Here is a 21,833-nt window from a genome sequence, read left to right as displayed (position 1 = left end):
AGGGAGCTCGACATTACACGACCGTACACTACGGTGGCCGGAAGTGGAATCACTTCCGGCCACCACGGGAACCACCACTTCCGGCCACCATCACTTCCGCTACACCACGGGAACCGAGCACGCCTCTGGCTATTTTCCTCCCCGTTTTTTTTTTCTGCATGTATACGATTGCAATAGAAAAAAAAAGGAAGTACATTGTTCCCGCCCGGGATCGAACCGGGGGCCTTGCGCGTGTGAGGCGCACGTGATAACCGCTACACCACGGGAACCGAGCACGCCTCAGGCTATTTTCCTCCCCGTTTTTTTCTGCGTGTATGCGATTGCAATAGAAAAAAAAAATGCAGTACGTTGTTCCCGTCAGGGATCGAACCGGCAGCCTTGCGCGTGTGAGGCGCACGTGATAACCGCTAAACCACGGGAACCGAGCACGCCTCAGGCTATTTTCCTCCCCGTTTTTTTCTGCGTGTATGCGATTGCAATAGAAAAAAAAAATGCAGTACGTTGTTCCCGCCAGGGATCGAACCGGGGGCCTTGCGCGTGTGAGGCGCACGTGATAACCGCTACACCACGGGAACCGAGCACGCCTCAGGCTATTTTTCTCCTCGTTCTTTTCGGCATGTATGCGATTGCAATAGAAAAAAAAGGAAGTACATTGTTCCCGCCCGGGATCGAACCGGGGGCTTTGCGCGTGTGAGGCGCACGTTTTTTTATTATTATTTTTTTAAATTTAATGCCGGTCTTTGACATAACACAGAAAATACAAATATTACACGCATCACAGAAATCCAAAAAGGCGGAAAAAAATTACAATAATGCCATCCGTCCGTATAGGACCGGCGTTGTCAAATTAAAATTCCTTCATGGCTGTGAGAGCTTCTAGCCTCGACAGCCAATCCGGTGGACATTCTTGCATTTTCTGTATATCAACAAACCGCGACATAGATTCTCTGAAATATATATGAACCGGCCGCGCGTCGGGATCGCAGTGGTGCCCAGCCATTCGCGCCCGCCATATACAGTGGAGAGCATTCAATATAATGAAGTCATATGGGACCCCGTCTTCATCCTTAATAGGCAGATACGTGATATCTTGGGGGCTTACAGGTAATTCTTTCTTCAGGGTTCGCTTCAAGACGTCCCAGAAGAACACAGCAGCCCAACAGTGCAAGAACACATGACCTATGGTTTCCGGCTTCTTGCAGATCAAGCACTGAGAACCCCACGGTACGAGACAGCCTCGTTCTTCCATAAACGTCTTCACTGACAGGGTTCCAGTGTGGAGCCTAAAAAAGAAGGATTTTACCCCTGGTAGCACCTGCATGCGTTTAACCCGTTTAAGGACGTCCTGTCCTTGCCCTCCACTGTACATGGCTCTGTATAACGGCACTGGGAAAACAATGTCACACACATCTTTATACAGCGTTTTCCTTTTCACTTGACACAGGTAATCACTTGAAAAACGAACAGTAAGAAAACGCACACTGTCTACCACTTCCTTAAAATAGCCACGAAGTCTTCCGGTCAAGCCGGCCGTACTGGCAACATGTGCCGGCAATGCGTCGGTCAATCTGAGTTGACATGCTGTGCGCAGAAAAGGATTGCGCACATCGCGGAAAAACAAAAATCGGTTTAATAGTTGTCGAACAAAAACATGCGCCAAACCCACACCCCCGTCCTTCACTCTTCTGAACAGATTTGTTCGTCTGCCCCTTTCCCAGGTTGAACCCCAGATGAACACCGCAAACACTCTGTGCAGCTTTTGCACATTTACTCTAGAACAATATAACGCTTGTATAACGTAGTATAACTTGGCGACTAAAAAGATGTTACGAACTGTCGCTCTTGCAAAAACAGACAGGTTAGTAGCTTTCCATTTGTCAACTTTTTCTTTAATTTCACTTGTTTGGTTCCTCCAATATTCATCACTGCTATTGTAACTGTCTAAGGGAATTCCGAGATACGTCTTGGGAGTTTCCACCCAGGTCACATTCGCAAAATAGTCTGGTGCGGACAGCCAATCCCCATGCCACAGCCCAAGAGATTTGCCCCAATTTATTCTGCCACCCGTGACTTCACAGAAGTGTTTGACTATAGATATTGCTTCGGTTACACTTGGTTTATCTATGCAACACACTGCGATGTCATCTGCATACGCAAGTAGTTTGACTTCTGTCGCTGCTAATCTAAAACCACGTATTTTGTCATTTTCATTTATTGCCACACACATGGCCTCTATATAAATAGCAAACAGAAGTGGACTGAGGGGAGCGTGTGAGGCGCACGTGATAACCGCTACACCACGGCAACCGAGCACGCCTCAGGCTATTTTGCTCCCCGTTTTTTTTCTGCATGTATGCGATTGCAATAGAAAAAAAAAAGGCAGTACATTGTTCCCGCCCGGGATCGAACCGGGGGACTTGCGCGTGTGAGGCGCACATGATAACCGCTACACCACGGGAACCGAGCACTCATCAGGCTATTTTCCTCCCCGTTTTTTTTCTGCATGTATGCGATTGCAATATAAAAAAAAAGGAAGTACATTGTTCCCGCCCGGGATCGAACCGGGGGCCTTGCGCGTGTGAGGCGCACGTGATAACCGCTACATTTTTTTTTCTTTATTGCCATTTTTGGACCCATAACACAAAGTAACATGATAAAACACTTCAGCCACACTTGGACTGACGCGAGTGGTGCTAAAAACTTTTCATTTGTGACAAATCATCAAACAGTGATATCCACTCTGGTGGATCAGTCTGAGCCCTGAAACATTCGCGAAGATAAACAACACTTTCGATGAAGTTTTCACGTGTGGATCTTGTATTTATGTCTGCATGTCGCACCTGCATTCGCGTTTTCCACAAACTGTGGAGGCCAAGAAGCATAATTAAATCGTAGGGTACTTCTTCACTTTCAACTGATAAGTACCGGATGCCGTAAGGACTTAAAGGTAGTTCCTTTTTAATCGTCCTCTGAAGGACATCCCAATAAAAAATTGGATCCCAACATTCTAGGAAAACATGTTCCACTGTCTCGGGCTTCCTGCATAACAAGCAGTTTGTTGTCCATGGCACGAAAAGACCCTTATCATGCAGCCAGGTTTTAACAGGCAGCGTACCGGAATGCAGTTTAAAAAAAAAGGTTTTGACCACAGGTCTAACGGGCATGTTCTTAACTCTTTTTAAAATATCTTGCCCTGGGCCTCCAAAGTAAGGTGTCCGATAAATGGGTACCGGCAACATCACGTCAACCAACGCTTTGTACAGCTTTTTCTTATTGACATTACATAGGTATTCAGGGCTGAAACGTACTTCCAACATCTTGCACGAAAGTACAACCTCGCGCAAGTATCCTGTCACAGCACCACACATGTTATCACAGGAGACTATCCTTCCAGGGAGAAGTCTCTGTAGGCGCACTTGCATAACAGATCTTAGAAAGGGATCACTTTGATCACGCAAAAACATAAATCGCGAGACCACTTGACGCAAAAAAAGATGCGCCAGGCCAAGGCCTCCGCTTTTAACGGAAACGAACAGGTTAGTTCGGCTGGTTCTTTCCCAGTTAGACGCCCAAATAAAAACAGCAAAAACACGATGCATTTTTTGAACAGCTGTTCGGGTCGCACACAGCACATTCATGACATACCAGAGCTTCGAAATTAAAAAGACATTACAGATAGAGGCACGGGAAAACATTGATAGCTGTCTTCCTTGCCACGCGACCGCTTTCTCTTTTATTCTCGAAGTTTCTTCTTTCCAGTACGAGCTGGGATCCCGATAACAATCCAGAGGTACTCCTAGATACCGCGTTGGCAAGGTGGACCATCGAAGCCGAGAAAAACAACCCGGTGTTACGTCCCATTCGCCATGCCAAAAACCGGAGCTTTTTCCCCAATTGATCTGACTTCCAGTCTGAGCGCAGAATTTTTCAATCACAATTGTCGCTTCACAGATGCTCTATCAGCGCAAAACACCGCTATATCGTCAGCATACGCGAGTACTTTCATGTGTGATGACTGCAGTCTGTAACCTGAAATTCGGTCAGAGTTGATAATTGCCAGGCATAGTGGCTCTAAATACACTGCGAAAAGCAAGGGCGAAAGCGGGCATCCCTGTCTTACTGAAGAACGTACAGCAAGTTTGTCAGTGAGATCGCCATTAACTATAATGCGGGTCGTACAGTTCTTGTAGGCCATTTTTACGCCCTCTACTATAATGTCCCCTAGTTTGGAGTGTTCCAGGATGGAAAAAAGGATTTCATGGGAGACGCGGTCAAAGGCTTTCGCCAAATCGAGCTGCATCATTGCTATCTGACCGCCAACTGCATCGACACACTCTAATACGTTGCGTGCGACATGTATATTTGTAGCGATGCTACGGCCTTTAATTCCACACGTCCGGTGAGACCCTACCAATTTCGTGATCACAGACTGCAGTCTTTTTGCTAGAACCTTCATAAATACTTTGTAGTCGACGTTGGTGAGACTAATCGGTCGATATGACCCCACCAACAGTCGTTCTTCCGGATCATCAGTCTTGGGAATTAGAACGAATTAGAACACCACGGGAACCGAGCACGCCTCAGGCTATTTTCCTCCCCGTTTTTTTTTTCTGCATGTATGCGATTGCAATAGAAAAAATAAGGAAGTACATTGTTCCCGCCCGGGATCGAACCGGGGGCCTTGCGCGTGTGAGGCGCACGTGATAACCGCTACACCACGGGAACCGAGCACGCCTCAGGCTATTTTCCTCCCCGTTTTTTTTCTGCATGTATGCGATTGCAATAGAAAAAATAAGGAAGTACATTGTTCCCGCCCGGGATCGAACCGGGGGCCTTGCGCGTGTGAGGCGCACGTGATAACCGCTACACCACGGGAACCGAGCACGCCTCAGGCTATTTTCCTCCCCGTTTTTTTTCTGCATGTATGCGATTGCAATAGAAAAAAAAAAGGAAGTACATTGTTCCCGCCCGGGATCGAACCGGGGGCCTTGCGCGTGTGAGGCGCACGTGATAACCGCTACACCACGGGAACCGAGCACCCCTCAGGCTATTTTCCTCCCCGTTTTTTTTTCTGCATGTATGCGATTGCAATAGAAAAAAAAAGGCAGTACATTGTTCCCGCCCGGGATCGAACCGGGGGCCTTGCGCGTGTGAGGCGCACGTGATTTTTTTTTTATTTAATGCCGGTTTTCGACACAATACTCAACATACAAATACTACACACATGTCAGTAATACAAGCTTGCGGGGAAGAAAAAAAGAGAAAAAAATTAGCGATAATGCCGACTGTCCGTATGGGACCGCCGTTGTCGAATTAAAATTCCTTCATGGCTGTGAGAGCTTCAAGCCTCGACAGCCAATCCGGTGGACATTCTTGCAATTTCTGTATATCAACGTACCGCGACATACATTCTCTAAAATATATGTGAACCGGGTGGGCGTCGGCATCGCAATGGTACCCAGCCATTCGAGCCCGCCATATACAGTGGAGTGCATTCAACATAATAAAGTCGTATGGAACTCCCTCTTCGTCCTTAATTGGCAGATACCGTATACCTTGGGGGTCTACAGGTAATTCTTTCTTCAGTGTTCGCTTCAGGACGTCCCAGAAGAACACAGCCGCCCAGCAGTGTAAGAACACGTGATCGATGGTTTCGGGCTTCTTGCAGATCAAGCAGTGTGATCCCCACGGCACAAGACAGCCTCGCTCTTCCATAAATGTCTTCACGGAAAGTGTTCCAATGTGGAGCTTAAAAAAGAAGGTTTTAACCCCTGGTGGCACCTGCATGCGTTTCACCCGTTTAAGGACGTCTTGTCCTGGCCCTCCACTGTATATGGCTCTGTATAAGGGCACTGGGAACACAATGTCGCACACATCATTATACCGTTTTTTCCTTTTCACTTCAAACAGAAAATCATTTGAAAAACGAACTGACAGGAAACGCACGCTGTCGACCACTTCCTTAAGATAACCTCGAAGTTTTCCGGTCATGCTTGCCGTACTAACATCATACGCCGGCAACGCGTCGCTCAACCTGAGTTGACATACGGTGCGCAGAAAAGGATCGCGCACATCTCGAAAAAACAGAAAGCGATTGACAAGTTGACGAACAAAAAGATGTGCCAGGCCAACACCCCCGTCCTTCACTCTTCTAAACAAATTGGTTCGGCTAGCCCTCTCCCATGCTGATCCCCAGATGCAGACCGCAAAAACTCTGTGCAGCCTTTGCACATTTGCCCTGGAACAATGCAACACTTGCATAACATAATATAACTTCGCTGCAAAAAACATATTACAAATTGTTGCCCTTGAAAAAATAGACTGGTTAGTGCTTGTCCATCTGTCCGCTTTTTCTTTCGTTTCATTAGTTCGGTTCCTCCAGTACTCATCGCTGCTTTTGTACCTGTCGAGGGGAACACCCAGATACTTCGTCGGAGTTTTCACCCAGTTGACATTGGCGAAGTATTCCGGTGCCGAAAACCACTCCCCGTGCCACAGCCCGAGGGATTTGCCCCAATTGACTTTGCTGCCCGTGACGTCACAGAAATGTTTAACTACAGCAATTGTTTCAGTCACACTTGGTTCCTCTGTGCAACACACTGCAACGTCATCAGCGTACGCTAGCAGCTTCACTTCGGATTCTGCTACTCTAAAACCACGTATGTTGTTATTTGCGGTAATGGCCACACACATTGCTTCTATGTATATAGCAAATAACAGAGGACTGAGGGGACAGCCTTGGCGCACTGACCGCATGATTTTAATGGGGGCCCCCAGAGACTTATTAACAATTAACCTTGTAGTGCACTTCTGGTACGCCAAGGCCACACCCTCAGTGATGATGGTACCTACGTTAACATGATCCAATATGGAGAACGAAATAACATGAGCGACGCAATCGAACGCTTTCTCAAGATCAAGCTGAAGAACTGCAACGCCGCCACCGGTGACGTCACAGCACTCGAGCACACACCGCATCTTATGGATGTTAGAAAAAATTGTTCGCCCTTTGATTCCACACGTCTGATGGTCTGCAACGATTTCCTGTATGACGCTTTGAAGTCTGGTCGCTAAAATCTTCATAAATATCTTGTAATCCACATTTGTTAGTGATATGGGCCTATAGGATGATGCGAATCTCAGTTTATCTAATTTATCGTTCTTCGGAATTAGAATAGTGTGCGCTTTCCCAAAAGAAGGTGGCAATGATTTCTGCTCGTACGCTTCATTAAATACTTCTACTAATAAAGGAGCCAGTTCTCTTTTCAATGTCTTGTATAGGGCGGCGCTGAGTCCATCTGGTCCCGGTGACTTGCCCAAGTTTAAATCGTCGATTGCCTTTTCGACTTCCCTCTCCGTTATTTTCCCTTCTAATCGATAGCTTCATCACTCAAACGCGGCATGCGGTGCAGAAAGTCTGCTTTGAAACCCTCTAAATTCGTTTCCTGAAATGCAAAGAGCGACTGATAGTACTGGAAGAAGGCGTGTGCTATGCTCTCGTTGTCGTCAACAACAGCTCCATTCATTAAAAGGTGATCGACATGGTTTCGTCGTCCGTGTGCCTTCTCTAAACCAAGCGCCCTTTTAGTGGGCGTCTCCCCTGCCGCTAGTGCATCTGCTCGTGCTCGCACTATGGCACCTTGATAGCGTTCCTTGTCAAACAGTTCAAGCTTTTCCTTGACGCTCCGTACATCGTCTTTGTACAGACCAGGCTCTTTGCACTCAAGCGTTATCAGCTGCTGAAGTAGTGTTCGCAAACCCTTTTCTTTAGATTCCCTCTCAAATTTGAGGCAGCTTGACCTTTCTAAGGCTTTCATTTTAACTTTTTGTTTAAGACATTCCCACTTTTCTGCTATTGTATCAGCCGCATCTTCGCGTATTTCATTAACCGCATCCCGTACTGCCTTTACAAAAGATGCATCATTTAATAACAAGTCATTGAGTTTCCATAGATACCAATTAAAAGCATGTTCCCTTTTCCTTATACCTATGTTACATTTTACCAGGCAGTGATCCGAAAATGACACAGGTACAACGCAATAACCATGGCATCTTGGAATCATGTCCAACGAAATGTACATGCGATCCAGTCGCGCATGACTACTGCCTTGAAAACGCGTAAATGTCACTTGACGCCCCCCTTCCAGACATTGAAAAACATCATCAAGTTCATTTTCATCAACTAATTTTGACAAAACGTCACTACTTCTATCACGCACACCGGCATTGTTGACTCGGTCTCTAGCACTCAACACACAATTGAAGTCCCCTAATAACACAACGCGCTTATTACAGCAAACATATTGTGAAAGGTTCGAAAAAAAGAGGACACGCTCGTCTACAGCATTCGGCGCATAAACGCATATGACGTGAAAATCAAAGTCAGAGATCGTAAAGTCACATAAAACAATCCTTCCAGCCAGGCAGGACCACACACTTTGAATATGTAAACCCGGCAGCTTCTTCACCAATAGAATGCACCCCCCGGAGGTGCCTACCGCATGACTGACCACCACAAAATACCTAGTCGTGAATCGTCGCACCATGCTCCCGGTCTCCTCCTCTCCGTCAACCTTGGTTTCCTGGACGGCTAGTACGTCTATGTCATGGTCCGTTACCAACCGTAGGACCTGACATTGCCTACGACTAGCCGCCAACCCTCGCACATTTAGTGTGGCAATACTAAGAGACGGTATTTCAGCCATCTTCATCTAGCGAGAAAAGTAGGCCCGGAGCATGGTGCTTACCCTTCACGACCAGCCCTTGGCTAGCCGCCTCCGGGGCCATCCGGCTTCCCGGCGTTGTTTGTCGTCGACACTTTGAGCACAGGCTTTCTTTCCGGTGGCACATTCGGCTTTGGTTTGAAGCCCATCCGCCTCCCCTGGGGCGTCTTTGTCGGTGGTCCCTCGGTGGTGCTGGTAGCACCCTCGCCCTGGTCCTTGGTCTGGTCGTGGGGGCGTTTGACCGGGCCGCCACGAGTCTCAGTCCGGTCGCGGTCTTTCACGGCCTCGTCCTGCTGCATTGTCGTCATGCCATTGTCGGGCGGCTCTTCACTAATGGCTCCCGTCGCGGGGCCCACAGCAGTCGTGCCCTGCGCATTCCCACTCCGCTTCTCAGTACCTTGAGCAACCGTGCCTTCTGCGCCGATGGTCGACGTCTCGCTGACTGCCGCTGTCGGTACCAGGTCTCCGATGCCTGTAGCGGCATCCTCCGTCTCGACCACGTCCATGACGTGCTCTGCGGCCACGTCGTTCACTGCTAGGCCTGTCACGGCGGCGTAGGATTTGACCCAGTCGGCGTCAACATGACCGAACCGTCTGCAGCGAGAACAGCGCGGAACTTTACACTCTCGGCGGACGTGCCCCGTACCTTGGCAGCGCAGACACTGCATGGGTCGACCAGGCACGACCACCAGGGCCAGCTCTCCGCCGACGCGGACCTGATGAGGAATGTCTTCCATTTTCACGCCGCTTTTCAGCTTTAGAAGCACAGTCCTGGTTGTCGACGTCTTGTCACCCAGGCCATGGACGCGCCACCTTTCCCGGCTTACCTCCTCCACCTTGCCGAAAGCCATGAATGCCGTCCGTATGTCCTCGTCTGCAACGCCATAGAGCAGCCAGTGAAGCCTAAGCTTCACCTGCTGGTCTTGCGGGTCCACGATGACACACCGTCTTCCCTTCACTTGCAGTTCTTTAAGGGCCATGAGGCGCTTCGTCGCAGTGGCGTCAGACAGGGTCACCGCCCAGACGTGGTTTATCTGGTACGCCCCTATGCATACCACGTCCGGCAGCAGTCCCGTCGGCTGTAGGGCGTCTCTAAAATCTTCTACCTTGTAAGGTCTGGCGCGTACATCACCATGTAAAAACACGGTGTTAAATGCAACTCGTCCTTTCGGCAGCTGAGGCAAAATAAACGGATAATCCTTATCGTCGTCGGTGATCCTGTTTCCGCGACCATGAGCGGCCGCTGTCGCTGCCCCGGAAGAGGCCATGACCCTACGATCCGAACAGCTCGGCTGCCGGAAGCAGAATGCGCACGTGATAACCGCTACACCACGGGAACCGAGCACGCCTCAAGCTATTTTGCTCCCCGTTTTTTTTCTGCATGTATGCGATTGCAATAGAAAAAAAAAGGCAGTACATTGTTCCCGCCCGGGATCGAACCGGGGGCCTTGCGCGTGTGAGGCGCACGTGATAACCGGAACCGAGCACGCCTCAGGCTATTTTGCTCCCCGTTTTTTTTCTGCATGTATGCGATTGCAATAGAAAAAAAAAGGCAGTACATTGTTCCCGCCCGGGATCGAACCGGGGGCCTTGCGCGTGTGAGGCGTACGTGATAACCGGAACCGAGCACGCCTCAGGCTATTTTGCTCCCCGTTTTTTTTTCTGCATGTATGCGATTGCAATAGAAAAAAAAAGGCAGTACATTGTTCCCGCCCGGGATCGAACCGGGGGCCTTGCGCGTGTGAGGCGCACGTGATAACCGGAACCGAGCACGCCTCAGGCGATTTTCCTCCCCGTTTTTTTTCTGCATGTATGCGATTGCAATAGAAAAAAAAAGGCAGTACATTGTTCCCGCCCGGGATCGAACCGGGGGCCTTGCGCGTGTGAGGCGCACGTGATAACCGGAACCGAGCACGCCTCAGGCGATTTTCCTCCCCGTTTTTTTTCTGCATGTATGCGATTGCAATAGAAAAAAAAGGCAGTACATTGTTCCCGCCCGGGATCGAACCAGGGGCCTTGCGCGTGTGAGGCGCACGTTTTTTTTTTATTTATTGCCGGTCTTCGACATTACTCAGACGGTACAGTTAGCACACACTTATATATCACAAATTCCAAACATTGAAGGAAAGGAAAACAACAAGGGAAGGTGCGTAAGGAAAGAAACCGCACAATAGAGCCGTCTGTCCATATTGGACTGGCTTTGTCAAACTAAAATTCCTTCATGGCTGTCAGGTGTTCTAGCCTCGACAGCCAATCCGGTACACATTCTTCCATTTTCTGCATTTCAATAAATCGCGACATAGATTCTTTGAAGTAAACACGAGCTGGCCTAGCGTCAGGATCGCAATAGTACCCTGCCATACGAGCCCGCCATATACAGTGCAGAGCATTCAACATAACAAAGTCATGGGGAACCCCGTCATCATCATTAATGGCCAGATACCTAATGCCTTGGGGGTCCACCGGTAGCTCTTTCTTCAGGGTACGCTTTAAGACGTCCCAGAAGAAAACTGCCGCCCAGCAATGTAGGAAAACGTGATCTATATTTTCGGGCTTCTTGCATATCAAGCAGTGCGACCCCCAAGGTACGAGACAACCCCTTTCCTCCAGAAACGTCTTCACGGAGAGCGTTCCTGTGTGTAGCTTAAAGAAGAAGGTCTTTACACCTGGTGGCACCTGCATGCGTTTTACTCGTTTAAGTACGTCTTGTCCTGGCCCTCCACTGTATATGGCTTTGTATAAGGGCACTGGGAACACAATGTCGCATACATCTTTATACAATGCTTTTCTTTTCACTTCACAAAGGTAATCATTTGTAAAACGAACAGAAAGGAAGCGTACACTGTCGACCACTTCCTTGAAATATCCACGCATCGTTCCCGTCATGCTTGCCGTGCTAACAACATGTGCCGGCAAAGCGTTACTCAACCTTAGCTGGCATACGGTGCGCAGAAATGGATCGCGCAAATCGCGAAAAAACAAAAATCGGTTAACAACTTGACGAACAAAAAGGTGCGCCAGGCCCACACCCCCATCCTTCACTCTGCTGAACAAATTTGTTCGGCTGCACCTTTCCCATGTTGATCCCCAGATGAAAACTGCGAACACTCTGTGCAGCCTTTGCACATTTACTCTAGAACAATACAGTGTTTGCAAGACGTAATATAACTTAGTAATAAAAAAACACATTACAAACTGTCGCTCTAGCAAAAATGGACAGGTTAGTACCTTTCCATTTGTCTACTTTTTCTTTCATTTCTTTCGTTTGATTCCTCCAGTATTCGTCGCTGCTATTATACCTGTCGAGGGGAACACCCAGATACCTGGTCTGAGTTTTCACCCAGTTCACGTTCGCGAAATAGTCGGGTGCAGAAAACCAGTCCCCGTGCCACAGCCCTAGCGATTTGCCCCAGTTTACTCTGCTACCCGTTACGGCACAGAAATGCTTTACTACAGATATTGTTTCCGTTACACTCGGTTTGTCAGAGCAACACACTGCAATGTCATCCGCATATGCGAGCAACTTCACTTCGGTCGCTGCCAATCTGAAACCCCGTATTCCGTCATTTTCATTAATTGCTACACACATTGCTTCTACATAGATAGCAAATAACAGCGGGCTGAGGGGGCAGCCTTGGCGCACTGAACGCATGATGTTAATGGGGGCCCCCAGAGACTTCTAAACAATTAATCTTGTTGTGCAGTTCTGGTACGCCAAGGCCACGCCCTCAGTGATGATGGAACCGACATTAACATGATCTAAGATGGCAAACAAAATAACGTGAGCGACACAATCGAACGCTTTCTCTAGGTCGAGCTGAAGTACTGCAACACCGCCGCCCGTGACGTCACAGCACTCGAGCACACATCGCATCTTATGGATGTTTGAAAAAATAGATCGCCCTTTGATGCCACAAGTTTGATGGTCTGCGACTATTTCCTTGATGACGCCTTGAAGCCTGCTAGCTAAAACCTTCATAAATATTTTATAATCGATGTTTGTTAGTGAAATCGGTCTGTAGGATGACACGAATCTGAGTTTGTCTATTTGGTCGCTCTTCGGGATTAAAATGGTGTGCGTTTTTCCAAAGGAAGGTGGTAATGATTTCTTTTCGTATGCGTCATTAAAAACATGCGCAAGCAAAGGCGCCAGCTCTCTTTTAAAAGCTTTGTATAGACCCGCGCTGAGTCCATCAGGTCCCGGCGATTTACCCAAGTTCAAATCGTCTATTGCTTTTTCAACTTCTCTCTCCATTATTTCTTCCTCTAATCGCTTTTTTTACGTCATCGCTCAAACGTGGCATGCGATGCAGAAAACCTGCTTTAAAACCCGCAACATTCGCTTCCTGAAATGCGAAGAGCGACTGATAGTACTCAAAGAAGGCGCGCTGAATGCTATCACTGTCTTCAACGACATTCCCATTCACTAAAATCTGGTCGACATGGTTTCGTCGCCCATACGCCTTCTCTAAACCGAGCGCCTTTTTCGTGGGCGTCTCCCCTGACGCTAGTGCATCTGCTCGTGCCCGCACGATGGCTCCTTGATAGCGTTCCTTGTCAAATAGTTCAAGTTTTTCTTTGACGTTTCGCACATCGTCTTTGTACGCACCAGGCTCTTTGCACTCAAGCGTTAGCAGCTGCCCAAGCAGTGTTCTTAAACCCTTTTCTTTCATTTCCTTCTCGAATTTTATACAACTGGATCTTTCTATCGCTTTCATTTTAATCTTTTGCTTAAAACATTCCCACTTCTCGACGATTGTTCCCGCAGCATCACATTGAACTTCATTAACCGCATCCCGTACTACCTGTAAAAAGGGCTGGTCATTTAGTAACAAGGCATTTTTTTTCCACATATCCCAGTTAAATACATGTCTCCTTTTCATTATACCTACGTTACATTTCACCAGGCAGTGATCTGAAAACGACACTGGTACTACACAGTAACCATGGCATCTTGGGATTGTATCCAATGAAATGTACATTCGGTCCAAACGCGCATGGCTGCTGCCCTGAAAACGTGTAAAAGTAACTTGACGCCCCCCTTCCAGACATTCATAAACATCATCGAGTTCATTTTCATTAATTAAATTTGATAACACTTCACTGCTTCGGTCACGCACACCTGCATTATTGACTCTGTCTCCAGCACTCAACACACAATTAAAGTCACCTAACAGGAACACGCGCATATTACAACATACATATTGTGTAAGGTTCGAGAAAAAACGGACACGCTCATCTACTGAATTCGGCGCATATACGCATATGACGCGGAGCTCAGCATCACACATAACAATATCACAGAGAACAATCCTTCCTGACTGACACAAAAAAAATACTTTGAATCTGCAGTCCAGGCAGCTTTTTCACAAGAAGAACGCACCCTCCAGCCGTGCCTACGGCATGGCTAACCACCACAAAATACCTAGACGTGAAACGTCGCACCATGCTCCCGGTCTGCTCTTCTCCTTCAACCTTAGTTTCCTGGACGGCTAGTACGTCTATGTCGTGGTCAGTGACCAACCGTAGGACCTGACTATGCCTACGACTAGCCGCCAGCCCTCTCACGTTTAATGTGGCAATCCTAAGGGACGGTATTTGAGCCATCTTGATCTAAAAGAAAAGTAGGCCCGGAGCATGGTGCTTACCGCTCACGACTAGCCATCGGCTAGCCGCCTCCGGGACCTCCCGGCTTGTTGGTGTCCTTAGGCGTGGGCGCTTTGTCGCCAGGCTTCTTTTCAGGCGGTATGTTGGGCTTTGGCTTGAATCCCATCCGCCTCCCATGAGGTGTCTTCGTCGGCGGTCCCTCACTGGTGCTGGTTGCCCGATCCTCACGGTCCTTCGTCTGGTCGTGGGTGCGCTTGACGGAGGCAGCAAGAGCACCAGTACGGTCGTCGTCGGTGACGCCCTCGTCCTGCTGCATTGCGGTCGCGTCGTCAGGTGCGTCTTCACTGACGCTTCCCGTCGCTTGCCCCTCCGTCGTGGCGACCTGCTCAGCCCTACTCGGTTTCTGGGTAGCCTCAGCCGCCTTTTCGTCTACCTCCAGAGTCGTCGTCCCACTAGTTGTGGCTGTCGACACCATGTCACCGGTTCCTTTAGCCGCGTCCTCCGCCTCGGCCACGTCCATCACGTGCTCTGCCGCCACGTCAATAGCTGGTGGGCCTGTCACAGCGGCATAAGACTTGACGCAGTCAGCGTCGACGTGGCCGAAACCTCTGCACCGGGAACAGCGGGGGACTCTGCACTCTCGGCGGACGTGTCCCGTGCCGTGACAGCGAAGGCACTGCATCGGTCGACCAGGAACGACGACCAAAGCCAACTCACCGTCGACGCGGATCTGATGAGGAAGGTCCTCAATCTTCACGTTGCCCTTCAGTTTGAGAAGGACGGTCCTGGTCGTTGAGGTCTTGCTCCCCATGCCTTCCACGCGCCACCGCTCACGGCTCACCTCCTCCACCTTGCCGAAAGCCGCGAACGCCATCCGGACGTCCTCGTCGGCAACGCCGTACAGCAACCAGTGAAGTCTAATCTTCACCTGCTGGTCCTGCGGGTCAACGATGAGGCATCGTCGTCCCTTTACTTGCAGTTCCTTGAGGGCAAGCAGCCTTTTCGTTGCAGTCGCATCGCAGAGGGTCACTGCCCAGACGTGGTTGATTTGGTACGCCCCTATGCATACCACGTCCGGAAGCAGTCCCGTCGGAAGAAGGGCGTCCCTGAAATCTTCCACCTTGTACGGTCTCGCACGTACATCACCGTGCAAAAACACGGTGTTAATCACCACTTGTCCTTTAGGCAGTTGCGGCAAAATAAACGCATAATCCTTATCATCGGCGAGCCTGTTTCCGCGGCCAAAAGTGGCCGCTGTCGCTGCTCCACTGGAGCCCATGATTCTGCTGACCGCTCAGCTCGGCTGCCGGAAGCAGAATGCGCACGTGATAACCGCTACACCACGGGAACCGAGCACGCCTCAGGCTATTTTCCTTCCCGTTTTTTTTCTGCATGTATGCGATTGCAATAGAAAAAAAAAGGAAGTACATTGTTCCCGCCCGGGATCGAACCGGGGACCTTGCGCGTGTGAGGCGCACGTGATAACCGCTACACCACGGGAACCGAGCACGCCTCAGGCTATTTTCCTTCCCGTTTTTTTTTCTGCATGTATGCGATTGCAATAGAAAAAAAGAAAGAAGCACATTGTTCCCGCCCGGGATCGAACCGGGGACCTTGCGCGTGTGAGGCGCACGTGATAACCGCTACACCACGGGAACCGAGCACGCCTCAGGCTATTTTCCTTCCCGTTTTTTTTCTGCATGTATGCGATTGCAATAGAAAAAAAAGGAAGTACATTGTTCCCGCCCGGGATCGAACCGGGGACCTTGCGCGTGTGAGGCACACGTTTTTTTTTTTATTTATTTATTGCCGGTCATCGACATTGCTCAGACGATACAGTTAGCACACAATGTATCACAAATTGCAACCATTAGAAAAAAAAGGAAGGTGTGTAAGGAAAGAGACCGCACAATAGAGCCGTCTGTCCATATTGGACTGGCTTTGTCAAACTAAAATTCCTTCATGGCTGTCAGGGGTTCTAGCCTCGACAGCCAATCCGGTACACATTCTTCTGTTTTATTCATTTCAATAAATCGCGACATACAATCTTTGAAGTAAGCACGAGCTGGCCTAGCGTCAGGATCGCAATGATACCCTGCCATACGAGCCCGCCATATACAGTGTAGAGCATTCAACATAACAAAGTCATAGGGAACCCCGTCGTCATCTTTGATGGCCAGATACCTGATACCTTGGGGGTCCACCGGTAGCTCTTTCTTCAGGGTTCGCTTTAAGACGTCCCAGAAGAAAACTGCCCCCCAGCAATGTAGGAAAACGTGATCTATATTTTCGGGCTTTTTGCATATCAAGCAGTGCGACCCCCAAGGTACGAGACAACCCCGTTCCTCCAGAAACGTCTTCACGGAGAGCGTTCCTGTGTGTAGCTTAAAGAAGAAGGTCTTTACCCCTGGTGGCACCTGCATGTGTTTTACTCTTTTAAGTACATCCTGTCCTGGCCCTCCACTGTATATGGCTCTGTATAAGGGCACTGGGAATACAATGTCGCATACATCTCTATACAATGTTTTCCTTTTCACTTCACAAAGGTAATCATTTGTAAAACGAACAGAAAGGAAGCGTACACTGTCAACCACTTCCTTGAAATAACCACGCAGCGTTCCAGGCAAATTTGCCGTGCTGACAACATGTGCCGGCAAAGCGTTACTCAACCTTAGCTGACATACGGCGCGCAGAAAAGGATCGCGAACATCGCGAAAAAACAAAAATCGGTTTACAACTTGACGAACAAAAAGATGCGCTAGGCCCACACCCCCATCCTTCACTCTTCTGAACAGATTTGTTCGGCTGCACCTTTCCCATGTTGATCCCCAGATGAAAACTGCGAACACTCTGTGCAGCCTTTGCACATTTACTCTAGAACAATACAGTGTTTGCAAGACGTAATATAACTTAGTAATAAAAAACACGTTACAAACTGTCGCTCTAGCAAAAATGGACAGGTTAGTACCTTTCCATTTGTCTACTTTTTCTTTCATTTCCTTCGTTTGATTCCTCCAGTATTCGTCGCTGCTATTATACCTGTCGAGGGGAACACCCAGATACCTGGTCGGAGTTTTCACCCAGTTCACGTTCGCGAAACAGTCGGGTGCAGCAAACCAGTCCCCGTGCCACAGCCCTAGCGATTTGCCCCAGTTTACTCTGCTACCCGTTACGGCACAGAAATGCTTTACTACAGATATTGTTTCCGTTACACTCGGTTTGTCAGTGCAACACACTGCAATGTCATCCGCATATGCGAGCAACTTCACTTCGGTCGCTGACAATCTGAAACCCCGTATTCCGTCATTTTCATTAATTGCTACACACATTGCTTCTACATAGATAGCAAATAACAGCGGGCTGAGGGGGCAGCCTTGGCGCACTGAACGCATGATGTTAATGGGGGCCCCCAGAGACTTGTTAACAATTAATCTTGTTGTGCAGTTCTGGTACGCCAAGGCCACGCCCTCAGTGATGATGGAACCGACATTAACATGATCTAAGATGGCAAACAAAATAACGTGAGCGACACAATCGAACGCTTTCTCTAGGTCGAGCTGAAGTACTGCAACACCGCCGCCCGTGACGTCACAGCACTCGAGCACACATCGCATCTTATGGATGTTTGAAAAAATAGATCGCCCTTTGATGCCACAAGTTTGATGGTCTGCGACTATTTCCTTGATGACGCCTTGAAGCCTGCAAGCTAAAACCTTCATAAATATTTTATAATGGATGTTTGTTAGTGAAATCGGTCTGTAGGATGACACGAATCTAAGTTTGTCTATTTGGTCGCTCTTCGGGATTAAAATGGTGTGCGTTTTTCCAAAGGAAGGTGGTAATGATTTCTTTTCGTATGCGTCATTAAATACATGCGCAAGCAAAGGCGCCAGCTCTCTTTTAAAAGCTTTGTATAGACCCGCGCTGAGTCCATCAGGTCCCGGCGATTTACCCAAGTTCAAATCGTCTATTGCTTTTTCAACTTCTCTCTCCATTATTTCTTCCTCTAATCGCTTTTTTACGTCATCGCTCAAACGTGGCATGCGATGCAGAAAACCTGCTTTAAACCCCTCAACATTCGCTTCCTGAAATGCGAAGAGCGACTGATAGTACTCAAAGAAGGCGCGCTGAATGCTATCACTGTCTTCAACGACATTCCCATTCACTAAAATCTGGTCGACATGGTTTCGTCGTCCATACGCCTTCTCTAAACCGAGCGCCCTTTTCGTGGGCGTCTCCCCTGCCGCTAGTGCATCTGCTCGTGCCCGCACGATGGCTCCTTGATAGCGTTCCTTGTCAAATAGTTCCAGTTTTTCTTTGACGTTTCGCACATCGTCTTTGTACGCACCAGGCTCTTTGCACTCAAGCGTTAGCAGCTGCCCGAGCAGTGTTCTTAAACCCTTTTCTTTCATTTCCTTCTCGAATTTTATACAACTGGATCTTTCTATCGCTTTCATTTTAATCTTTTGCTTAAAACATTCCCACTTCTCGACGATTGTTCCCGCAGCATCACATTGAACTTCATTAATTGCATCCCGTACTACCTGTAAAAAGGGCTGGTCATTTAGTAACAAGGCATTCATTTTCCACATATCCCAGTTAAATACATGTCTCCTTTTCATTATACCTACGTTACATTTCACCAGGCAGTGATCTGAAAACGACACTGGTACTACACAGTAACCATGGCATCTTGGGATTGTATCCAATGAAATGTACATTCGGCCTAAACGCGCATGGCTGCTGCCCTGAAAACGTGTAAAAGTAACTTGACGCCCCCCTTCCAGACATTCATAAACATCATCGAGTTCATTTTCATTAATTAAATTTGATAACACTTCACTGCTTCGGTCACGCACACCTGCATTATTGACTCTGTCTCCAGCACTCAACACACAATTAAAGTCACCTAACAGGAACACGCGCATATTACAACATACATATTGTGTAAGGTTCGAGAAAAAACGGACACGCTCATCTACTGAATTCGGCGCATATACGCATATGACGCCGAGCTCAGCATCACACATAACAATATCACAGAGAACAATCCTTCCTGACTGACACGAAAAAATACTTTGAATCTGCAGTCCAGGCAGCTTTTTCACAAGAAGAACGCACCCTCCAGCCGTGCCTACGGCATGGCTAACCACCACAAAATACCTAGGCGTGAAACGTCGCACCATGCTCCCGGTCTGCTCTTCTTCTTCAACCTTAGTTTCCTGGACGCCTAGTACGTCTTTGTCGTGGTCAGTGACCAACCGTAGGACCTGACTTTGCCTACGACTAGCCGCCAGCCCTCTCACGTTTAATGTGGCAATCCTAAGGGACGGTATTTGAGCCATCTTGATCTAAAAGAAAAGCAGGCCCGGAGCATGGTGCTTACCGCTCACGACTAGCCATCGGCTAGCCGCCTCCGGGACCTCCCGGCTTGTTGGTGTCCTTAGGCGTGGGCGCTTTGTCGACAGGCTTCTTTTCAGGCGGTATGTTGGGCTTTGGCTTGAATCCCAACCGCCTCCCATGAGGCGTCTTCGTCGGCGGTCCCTCACTGGTGCTGGTTGCCCGATCCTCACGGTCCTTAGTCTGGTCGTGGGTGCGCTTGACGGAGGCAGCAAGAGCACCAGTACGGTCGTCGTCGGTGACGCCCTCGTCCTGCTGCATTGCAGTCGCGTCGTCAGGTGCGTCTTCACTGACGCTTCCCGTCGCTTGCCCCTCAGTCGTGGTGACCTGCTCAGCCCTACTCGGTTTCTGGGTAGCCTCAGCCGCCTTTTCGTCTACCTCCAGAGTCGTCGTCCCACTAGTTGTGGCTGTCGACACCATGTCACCGGTTCCTTTAGCCGCGTCCTCCGCCTCGGCCACGTCCATCACGTGCTCTGCCGCCACGTTAATAGCTGGAGGGCCTGTCACAGCGGCATAAGACTTGACGCAGTCAGCGTCGACGTGGCCGAAACGTCTGCACCGGGAACAGCGGGGGACTCTGCACTCTCGGCGGACGTGTCCCGTGCCGTGACAGCGAAGGCACTGCATCGGTCGACCAGGAACGACGACCAAGGCCAACTCACCGCCGACGCGGATCTGATGAGGAATGTCCTCAACCTTCACGTTGCCCTTCAGTTTGAGAAGGACGGTCCTGGTCGTTGAGGTCTTGCTCCCCATGCCTTCCACGCGCCACCGCTCACGGCTCACCTCCTCCACCTTGCCGAAAGCCGCGAACGCCGTCCGGACGTCCTCGTCGGCAACGCCGTACAGCAACCAGTGAAGTCTAATCTTCACCTGCTGGTCCTGCGGGTCAACGATGAGGCACCGTCGTCCCTTTACTTGCAGTTCCTTGAGGGCAAGCAGCCTTTTCGTTGCAGTCGCATCGCAGAGGGTCACTGCCCAGACGTGGTTGATTTGGTACGCCCCTATGCATACCACGTCCGGAAGCAGTCCCGTCGGAAGAAGGGCGTCCCTGAAATCTTCCACCTTGTACGGTCTCGCACGTACATCACCGTGCAAAAACACGGTGTTAATCACCAGTTGTCCTTTAGGCAGTTGCGGCAAAATAAACGAATAATCCTTATCATCGGCGAGCCTGTTTCCGCGGCCAAAAGTGGCCGCTGTCGCTGCTCCACTGGAGCCCATGATTCTGCTGACCGCTCAGCTCGGCTGCCGGAAGCAGAATGGGTGTGAGGCACACGTGATAACCGCTACACCACGGGAACCGAGCACGCCTCAGGCTATTTTCCTTCCCGTTTTTTTTTTCTGCATGTATGCGATTGCAATAGAAAAAAAGAAAGAAGTACATTGTTCCCGCCCGGGATCGAACCGGGGACCTTGCGCGTGTGAGGCGCACGTGATAACCGCTACACCACGGGAACCGAGCACGCCTCAGGCTATTTTCCTTCCCGTTTTTTTTCTGCATGTATGCGATTGCAATAGAAAAAAAAAGGAAGTACATTGTTCCCGCCCGGGATCGAACCGGGGACCTTGCGCGTGTGAGGCGCACGTGATAACCGCTACACCACGGGAACCGAGCACGCCTCAGGCTATTTTCCTTCCCGTTTTTTTTTCTGCATGTATGCGATTGCAATAGAAAAAAAGAAAGAAGTACATTGTTCCCGCCCGGGATCGAACCGGGGGCCTTGCGCGTGTGAGGCGCACGTGATAACCGCTACACCACGGGAACCGAGCACGCCTCAGGCTATTTTCCTTCCCGTTTTTTTTCTGCATGTATGCGATTGCAATAGAAAAAAAAAGGAAGTACATTGTTCCCGCCCGGGATCGAACCGGGGACCTTGCGCGTGTGAGGCGCACGTGATAACCGCTACACCACGGGAACCGAGCACGCCTCAGGCTATTTTCCTTCCCGTTTTTTTTTCTGCATGTATGCGATTGCAATAGAAAAAAAGAAAGAAGCACATTGTTCCCGCCCGGGATCGAACCGGGGACCTTGCGCGTGTGAGGCGCACGTGATAACCGCTACACCACGGGAACCGAGCACGCCTCAGGCTATTTTCCTTC

At 49.3% G+C, this 21,833-nt stretch overlaps 13 non-coding genes across 13 annotated transcripts; all 13 read right to left on the bottom strand.

Annotated features, from left to right (window-relative positions):
* Positions 1-196: 196 nt before the first annotated feature.
* Positions 197-269, bottom strand: TRNAV-CAC (transfer RNA valine (anticodon CAC)). Its single transcript has one exon. It is a non-coding gene; the product is annotated as a tRNA-Val (tRNA).
* Positions 270-502: 233 nt separating this feature from the next.
* TRNAV-CAC (transfer RNA valine (anticodon CAC)) lies at positions 503-575 on the bottom strand. The gene has a single exon. It is a non-coding gene; the product is annotated as a tRNA-Val (tRNA).
* A 1,813-nt stretch (positions 576-2,388) lies between these two features.
* On the bottom strand, positions 2,389-2,461 carry TRNAV-CAC (transfer RNA valine (anticodon CAC)). The gene has a single exon. It is a non-coding gene; the product is annotated as a tRNA-Val (tRNA).
* A 2,191-nt stretch (positions 2,462-4,652) lies between these two features.
* On the bottom strand, positions 4,653-4,725 carry TRNAV-CAC (transfer RNA valine (anticodon CAC)). Its single transcript has one exon. It is a non-coding gene; the product is annotated as a tRNA-Val (tRNA).
* Positions 4,726-4,805: 80 nt separating this feature from the next.
* On the bottom strand, positions 4,806-4,878 carry TRNAV-CAC (transfer RNA valine (anticodon CAC)). The gene has a single exon. It is a non-coding gene; the product is annotated as a tRNA-Val (tRNA).
* An 81-nt stretch (positions 4,879-4,959) lies between these two features.
* Positions 4,960-5,032, bottom strand: TRNAV-CAC (transfer RNA valine (anticodon CAC)). The gene has a single exon. It is a non-coding gene; the product is annotated as a tRNA-Val (tRNA).
* A 10,728-nt stretch (positions 5,033-15,760) lies between these two features.
* Positions 15,761-15,833, bottom strand: TRNAV-CAC (transfer RNA valine (anticodon CAC)). Its single transcript has one exon. It is a non-coding gene; the product is annotated as a tRNA-Val (tRNA).
* An 82-nt stretch (positions 15,834-15,915) lies between these two features.
* TRNAV-CAC (transfer RNA valine (anticodon CAC)) lies at positions 15,916-15,988 on the bottom strand. Its single transcript has one exon. It is a non-coding gene; the product is annotated as a tRNA-Val (tRNA).
* A 5,129-nt stretch (positions 15,989-21,117) lies between these two features.
* TRNAV-CAC (transfer RNA valine (anticodon CAC)) lies at positions 21,118-21,190 on the bottom strand. Its single transcript has one exon. It is a non-coding gene; the product is annotated as a tRNA-Val (tRNA).
* Positions 21,191-21,270: 80 nt separating this feature from the next.
* On the bottom strand, positions 21,271-21,343 carry TRNAV-CAC (transfer RNA valine (anticodon CAC)). Its single transcript has one exon. It is a non-coding gene; the product is annotated as a tRNA-Val (tRNA).
* Positions 21,344-21,425: 82 nt separating this feature from the next.
* TRNAV-CAC (transfer RNA valine (anticodon CAC)) lies at positions 21,426-21,498 on the bottom strand. The gene has a single exon. It is a non-coding gene; the product is annotated as a tRNA-Val (tRNA).
* An 80-nt stretch (positions 21,499-21,578) lies between these two features.
* Positions 21,579-21,651, bottom strand: TRNAV-CAC (transfer RNA valine (anticodon CAC)). Its single transcript has one exon. It is a non-coding gene; the product is annotated as a tRNA-Val (tRNA).
* An 82-nt stretch (positions 21,652-21,733) lies between these two features.
* TRNAV-CAC (transfer RNA valine (anticodon CAC)) lies at positions 21,734-21,806 on the bottom strand. The gene has a single exon. It is a non-coding gene; the product is annotated as a tRNA-Val (tRNA).
* Between the last annotated feature and the right edge of the window lie 27 nt (positions 21,807-21,833).

Source organism: Dermacentor albipictus, unplaced genomic scaffold (genome assembly GCF_038994185.2).
Source record: "Dermacentor albipictus isolate Rhodes 1998 colony unplaced genomic scaffold, USDA_Dalb.pri_finalv2 scaffold_11, whole genome shotgun sequence".
NCBI classification, from domain to species: domain Eukaryota; kingdom Metazoa; phylum Arthropoda; class Arachnida; order Ixodida; family Ixodidae; genus Dermacentor; species Dermacentor albipictus.
The sequence above is the reverse complement of the archived record's forward strand: the minus strand, read 5'-3'. Positions and strand labels throughout refer to the sequence as shown.